Below are 6,891 nucleotides of genomic sequence, written 5' to 3'. Positions count from 1 at the left end.
GCAATATCGAGTAATGAGTATACTGTATGAGGGGAAATGATATTAGCACTGCCATGTTTTAATAATTACACAAATATGTCTTGTCTTTTATAATTTAAAGTGCCGCCGCAAAAGATTATTACGGTTCTCAATAAACTCCCTCGAGGCTCAGGCCTATCGCAAAAGAAAAGACAAGGTGCCCTTATAGTCCCTTATTTATTTATTTTTTTAAAGTACTGTACGGACCACATCTTAGGCTGATCAAAACCGTCCATAAGATGGAACACAGCGTAAATACTAAAATAGGCTGTTCCCCAAAAATCATTTCCATTAGATGATCCCAACCCTCGGAGCTAAAGAGGAACTGCATATTGTGGAAATCTCTATAGATCGGATGGCTAGGATTATCCGATGAAAATGATTTTTGAGGAAGAACCTATTTCCATCTTATGGACGGTTTGGATCATCCTATGACGTGATCCGTACAGTACTTTTTGAAAAATAAGGGACTATAAGGGCTTACACCTTATAAAATCTCATCGAAAAATAAGGGACTGTAAGGGCTTACACCTTATAAAATCTCATCATGACGATGAGCAAGTAGAAATATAAGTGGGACCACTTGTTTGATGATCCAGACCATCTATGGAGGCTTTGGCTACGGCACCAAAATCAACTGTTGGTTACCAAAGTGGGAAGGAGCAATGCAGAAGCAAAAGCAAAAGGCCAAAAGAATAAAAAAGAGAAAATGCGGGGAGCAAACAGATTAAAGAATATAAAGAAAAATGTGTGAAAAAAGCTTCATTAGAAGTAAACATGAAACAAGTACATAGAAAGAGTAGAATTGTATTTGGTTAGGGTGGAATGGGCAGTACAGAGATAAGATAAGGATTACATGCAGGAAGTACGACTTTGCAACTAATTAGAATTACAAATGTAAGAAATTCATAGTTTCACATGTTTTATTCGTATCTATTTAATGTTAAGATTTTTTTGGAAGATTGTAATTTTTCTATTTCTTAATAGGGATTTGCTAGCGTCCATCGCATAAAGCATTTCGCGGATGGTCTGTTGCATCTGATAGCTGCCACCTTGTGAGTGAAGACAAATTCTGCTGAAAAGCGAGCCTTTGTCAGACCATCTGCGAAATGCCTTATGCAATGGACGCTAGCAAATCCCTTCTTAATATCTGGTAGGGGTCCTGCGTAACCCCAGCTTGCCCATAAAAAAATAAACAAATTTGGGAAGAAATTCAAATAATTTTCTTTTGAAACTTGAAAGGAATTTTCATGTTTTAAATGCACTCCCTTTTTTCTTTTTTAATAAATATGCTCTCTTGTTCTTATCCAAAGGAGAAAACATATAATCACCTGAATATGAAATGTACCCTTAATTAATAGAAAACGTGTGATGCACATGAAATTGGGAAGGGATAATAACTTAGTTTTCGAAGCCAATTTTACGGGGGAAGTGAGCTTTTCATCCTACTAGGATTTTTTCAGTAATTATGCTCCAAAACCCCTCAAAACTCTGGACTATTAATACGGACACTTGCTTTTTTGTCTTCACACCGTCCAATTAACAGCCACAGATCGGACTCTTAGACCGTCCGATGGGTGTCAATTTTTATTCATCGCTGGATCATTGAACAAAGTGTGTGTTTTTCTTTTTTCTTTTTTCACCTGGAATTTGTCTAGGAACCCCACCTCAAATTTTATTGATAAGAATAACTGAATTGCCGATGAGGGACATCAAAATACGAGAATTGCCGACGGAGATACACTTTTGAAAAATTGTTAAAGAGGGTTGATAACCCCCTTCTAGAGACTTGATAACCCCATTTCGTCCCTCTCTAATAATTTTTCAAAAGTGTGCCCCCCGTGGGCAATTCTCGTATTTTGACGTCCCCCGTGGCAATTTTTCCAATAACAAATGCAAGAGTAGGACGAACATAGTGGGCTCTACTTGTACATCTATCATAACATATGAATTCATCATAAAAGATAGTTTTTATATGGTGTGTGCGCGTGAACTCCATTTTTAAAAAAAATAAAAATACGAACTCATTTTGGGGCCACTCCATAGGACAATACAAAGCATTCCTTTATTGGGCTCCGTAGGACTTTGTTGTGCCAGTAGATCATTTCCATAGGATGATCGTAACCGTCTATCTGTATGACTTTTTAGATCGGAGGGTTAGATCGTCTTACGGTGATAAGCTGAGTTAGGCCCAATTTATGTTGCATCCCGACATGAACGGTTTGGATTTTCCTGTGGAGTGGGCCCACTGTACATTTTGAAAAAAAATACTGACTTCACGTGCATGCCATGTGCAATATAAAGTCTTCATAAAGAGAGAAATTATATGGTGGCCGCCCTTCACATATAAAGACATATAAAGGGTGGAGAGAGAAAATTTCAACCCCTTGATTTTTTATCAACGGAAAAGTCAAAAAATGGGGTTTGACCTGGATAAAAAAACAGGGGGGAGAGCTTTTTCTCTCTCTCTGCCCTTGTTGTTTAACGGTCAGCCACCATATAAATTCTCTCATTATGAATTTTGATTCATGGCTGTATTATTGAAGAGAGTGGGCTCTACCTGTACATATACCACAACATATCTACTACTATATAGCTACAGAAAAAAGGAATTTCTTTTCTTTTTATGTGAGATTTACACATCAGCATTACTCTTTTACCATTATCCCCTTTGTTGGTATCTAACATCTATCTCTTTGACAAATTATTTGAAGGTAAAATCGTAATCTACATATGAAAAGTACCGACCCGGGTACCTGTCTATGACAATTACGGAAAAAACTACCAAGAAGATGTAAAGACATATGACAATGACGAAATAACTACTTAATATTACTCATGCAGGACACTTGCAAAATATTGACAGATTTCGTGCACCTGAAGAGGAACAACAATTATAGAAACCTCTATCGACTGGAGGGCTAGGATCAACCTATGGAAATGATTTTACTGGCACAACCGATTGATGTTGTGTTCCATCACATGGACGGTTTGGATCAACATATAACCCGCTATAGATCGGAGGGTTCGGATCAACCTATGAAAATTATTTTTCAGGCACAACCTATGTAGGCAGTGGCCCATCTAACGAACGGTTTGGATCATCCTATGGTACGGGCCATACTGTATATTTTAATAAAGTGAGTAGTGACATTATAAAATATGGTAGTGAGGACGTTAGCACTATATATAATTTGAAACCATCGTTGTTACTTGGATATTCCCACGTGTGTCGAGTTCAACCCGAATTTGGGTTGGGTCGGGTTAAGCTTTTTCACAAATCGGGTTGGGAAAAATCAACCCGAATTGGAAATCGGGTCGGGTCGGGTCAGGCTGTCGGGCAACCTGACCCGACCCGAAACCCGAATTTGGGTTCCATCTGAAGAAGTTCTGTATATGTGTTTTTCTTTTTTAACATTGAAATAGTCTCCACAATCCACAATGGATGCTTTGGATAATCCTATGGTGCGGGACATACCGTACTTTAATAAAGTGAGGAGTGTGATCATCAAAATATAGTAGTGTGGATACCATTTCCCTTTGTTAATTGTCAGTCCCTGTTTGGTTTGGATTTTGAGAACCGATTGTGAGTTAAAAACTGATTATTGGTGACTCACTATTGGTTCTCAAAATCCAAAATAACCCGGCTTTGAGTTGAGGTGGTCAACTTTGTCGGTGAGCGTTTTTATCTGGTTTGTGAGCGTGAACTCCAATATTTTTTAAAGGGCAGTGATATCGATCCGGTACAACACTCCTCCAACCGGTCTCCCTCCCTCCCCCTGACATGAACAGTTGGTGGCCCAACAATTAAGAAATCTTTGAACAAGGTAGGCCCCTCCCATATTTTCCAAAATAAGAAATCTTTGAACAAGGTAGGCCCTCCCATAATTTTCAAAATGAACCGTACGGACCACACCATAGGATGATTCAAACCGTCCAGTTGATGGGCCACATTGTAAATAGGTTGCGCCCCAAAATATCATTTCCACGGGATAATCCTAGCCCTATGATCTAAAGAGAAACTGCATATTATTGAAACCTCTATAGATTGGAGGGGTTGCGATCATCTATAGAAATGATTTTTGGGGCACAACCTATTTATGTTGCGGCCCATCAAATGGACGGGTTGTAATCCTATGGTGTGAGTCGTGCATTAACATTAAGGCACAGTTGTAGACCCCACACATGTTTTTCAAAATGAAGTGTACGGTCCATACCACGGGATGACCCAAGCCACAAAATATTTTCTTCGTGCCTCGGTACAAAATTGTAAATAGGTTGTGCCCCAAAATCATTGCCACAGGATGATCGCAACCCTAAGATCGATAGAGGTTTGCATAATATATATGCAGTTTCTCTCTAGATCAGAGGGCTAGGATCATCATGCGGAAATGATTTTTTGGGACACATCCTATTTATGATGTGGCACATCAAATGGACAGTTTGGATCATCCTATGGTGTGGGCCGTACGGTTCATTTTGAAAGATACATGGGTGAGGCCTACCTTGCTCAAACATTTAAACAAACAAATTGTTGGGCCCACCAACCGTTAATGTTGGAGGGAGGGACCGGTTGGAGTAGTGTTGTAGAGGCTGTGGAAAGAGAGCAAGTGAGGGGGGATAACACTGCCCTTTTTAAGAAGTCTTAGGATCATCCTAGTGATGATACAAACCGTTACTTTGTTGGGCCCAGTAGGACTTTGTTGTACAGGTAGATCATTTCAATAGGATGATACTAACCCTCTATCTGTCTGACTCTATAGACCCGACAAATGAACGGTTTGGATTATCCTATGGAGTGGGCCCATGGTACTTTTTGAAACAAAAAAAATCCGGACTTCACGCGCACTCCATATGAAATCTACATGGACCGCTCATTGTCGTATATGTGAAAATATATGGTGTTCGCACGTTGCTGTGTATAATGAGGTTGATTAAACCACAGCTTTTGAAAAGACGGAAATCATTGGATCAAACAAACGATTTGAATCTTTGAACAAGGTTGGCCACATCATATTTACACGCACCTACAGTACCTACATGAGTGCGCCAAATAAGAACCTTACCTCTACCATATATCTACTACAATAAGCCGGGATGAAAAGAGGAGAGTTTTTTTTATTTTTTTGAAAATCACGTGAGAACTACACGTCACATTTCTTGACTTTTTTGAACAAATGCACCCATTCAACTCATATAATTTCAATCCTACCCTCTCCTTTATGCTTTTAACAAAGGCACCCATTAAATCATATAATTTCAATCCTACCATCTCCTTTATGCTTTTAACAAAGGCACCCATTAAAGCCGTATAATTTCGATCTTACCCCCCTCCTTTATGGTTTTTTAATTAAAAATCTATAGGGTGATCTTGACCATCCGATTTAAGATAAGAGGAATTATGGAAACATCTATAGATTGGAGGGCTAGGATCGGCCTATGGAAATGATTTTTGGGGCACAACCTATTTATGTTGTGTTCCATCACATGGACGGTTTAGATCAACCTATGACGTGGTCCGTACAGTTCTTTGTCGGCCCGTGCATCACAAGGGTTTTTTTACTAGTACATATATAAAGAGATTGGTGGCCATGCCAAGCCCCGGAGGTTTAAAAACCTTCTAAATGTAGATTATTATTATAGCTATAAAGGACCTTATACAGATGGGAATATTAATAGTACCTTATAGCTATTAATTTATATTTCTACCCATTTTCTTATATTTTCAGCTTCCTTTTTTTGTCTCTTCCTAAAAAATATTGCACTGTCATTAAAAGACAAAAGGTTGGCATGGGTGTCTTCCTAACAGCTGTTGTACTTTTTTTGTGTTGGAATTTGATGGCCATGACTAGCTCCCTTGGATATTTGAGACCTTATAAATATAAGGGATAATTACATTTACACCCCCTCTGGTCTCTGACACATCCACTTCAACCCCCATAGTTTAAAAAGTGACAAAGACATCCCCTCTAGTTTCGTTTTGTTTAAGGTTTGCCCCCTCAGCTGAAGGTTCGTCCATAGATTGAAGGGTTAGGATGATCCGATGGAGCTGATTTTTTGGGCACACCCTATCTATGTCAGGACCCATCAAATGAACGCTTTGGATCATCCAAATAATGTGGGCCCATACCTGAATCTAAACACTACCAAACGCTTTTGGATTCGAGTATGGGCCCACATTATTTGGATGATCCAAAGCGTTCATTTGATGGGTCCTGACATAAATAGGGTGTGCCCAAAATCAGCTCCCTCGGATCATCCTAACCCTTCAATCTATGGACGAACCTTCAGCTGAGGGGGCAAACCTTAAACAAAACGAAACTAGAAAGGGATGTCTTTGTCACCTTTTAAACTATAGGGGTTGAAGTGGATGTGTCAGAAACTAGAGGGGGTGTAAATGTGATTATCCCTAAATATAAATTATCCTAGCGTATTAAACACATTGTATATGAAAAGTAACAGTTCATGCGATTGCAGTTGGCTTATCTGCGCTCGAGTGTAGGAAACAAGGGTGGGCCCACATTTTGGGGTGATCATAAGCATTCATTTGAAAAGCCTCATCATTGATGGAGTGTATACCAAAACTCAGCTCCAATGGATCATCTTAGGGTGTCCATCTGCAGGTGAGAAAATGAAATGTACTAATACTGTTTGTCCACATATACTAATTTTTTTACCCCACAAATGGAAGGGTTAGGTTGATTTAATGGAGCTGATTTTTGGTACACACCCCATACATGACGGGACCTTTTAGATGAATGCTTAGGATACCCCAAAAATTTGGACCCACTATGTTTCCTGGACTCGGGCACTATGTTTCCTGGACTCGAGCGCATGAACTGTTCGCTAGGTGCATGACTTTTGTTCCCTATC

The sequence above is a fragment of the Tasmannia lanceolata genome, unplaced genomic scaffold, assembly GCF_043159265.1.
Source record: "Tasmannia lanceolata isolate RefF3 unplaced genomic scaffold, GAP_Taslan_0.1 ptg000044l, whole genome shotgun sequence".
Lineage (NCBI taxonomy): Eukaryota > Viridiplantae > Streptophyta > Magnoliopsida > Canellales > Winteraceae > Tasmannia > Tasmannia lanceolata.
The sequence above is the reverse complement of the archived record's forward strand: the minus strand, read 5'-3'. Positions refer to the sequence as shown.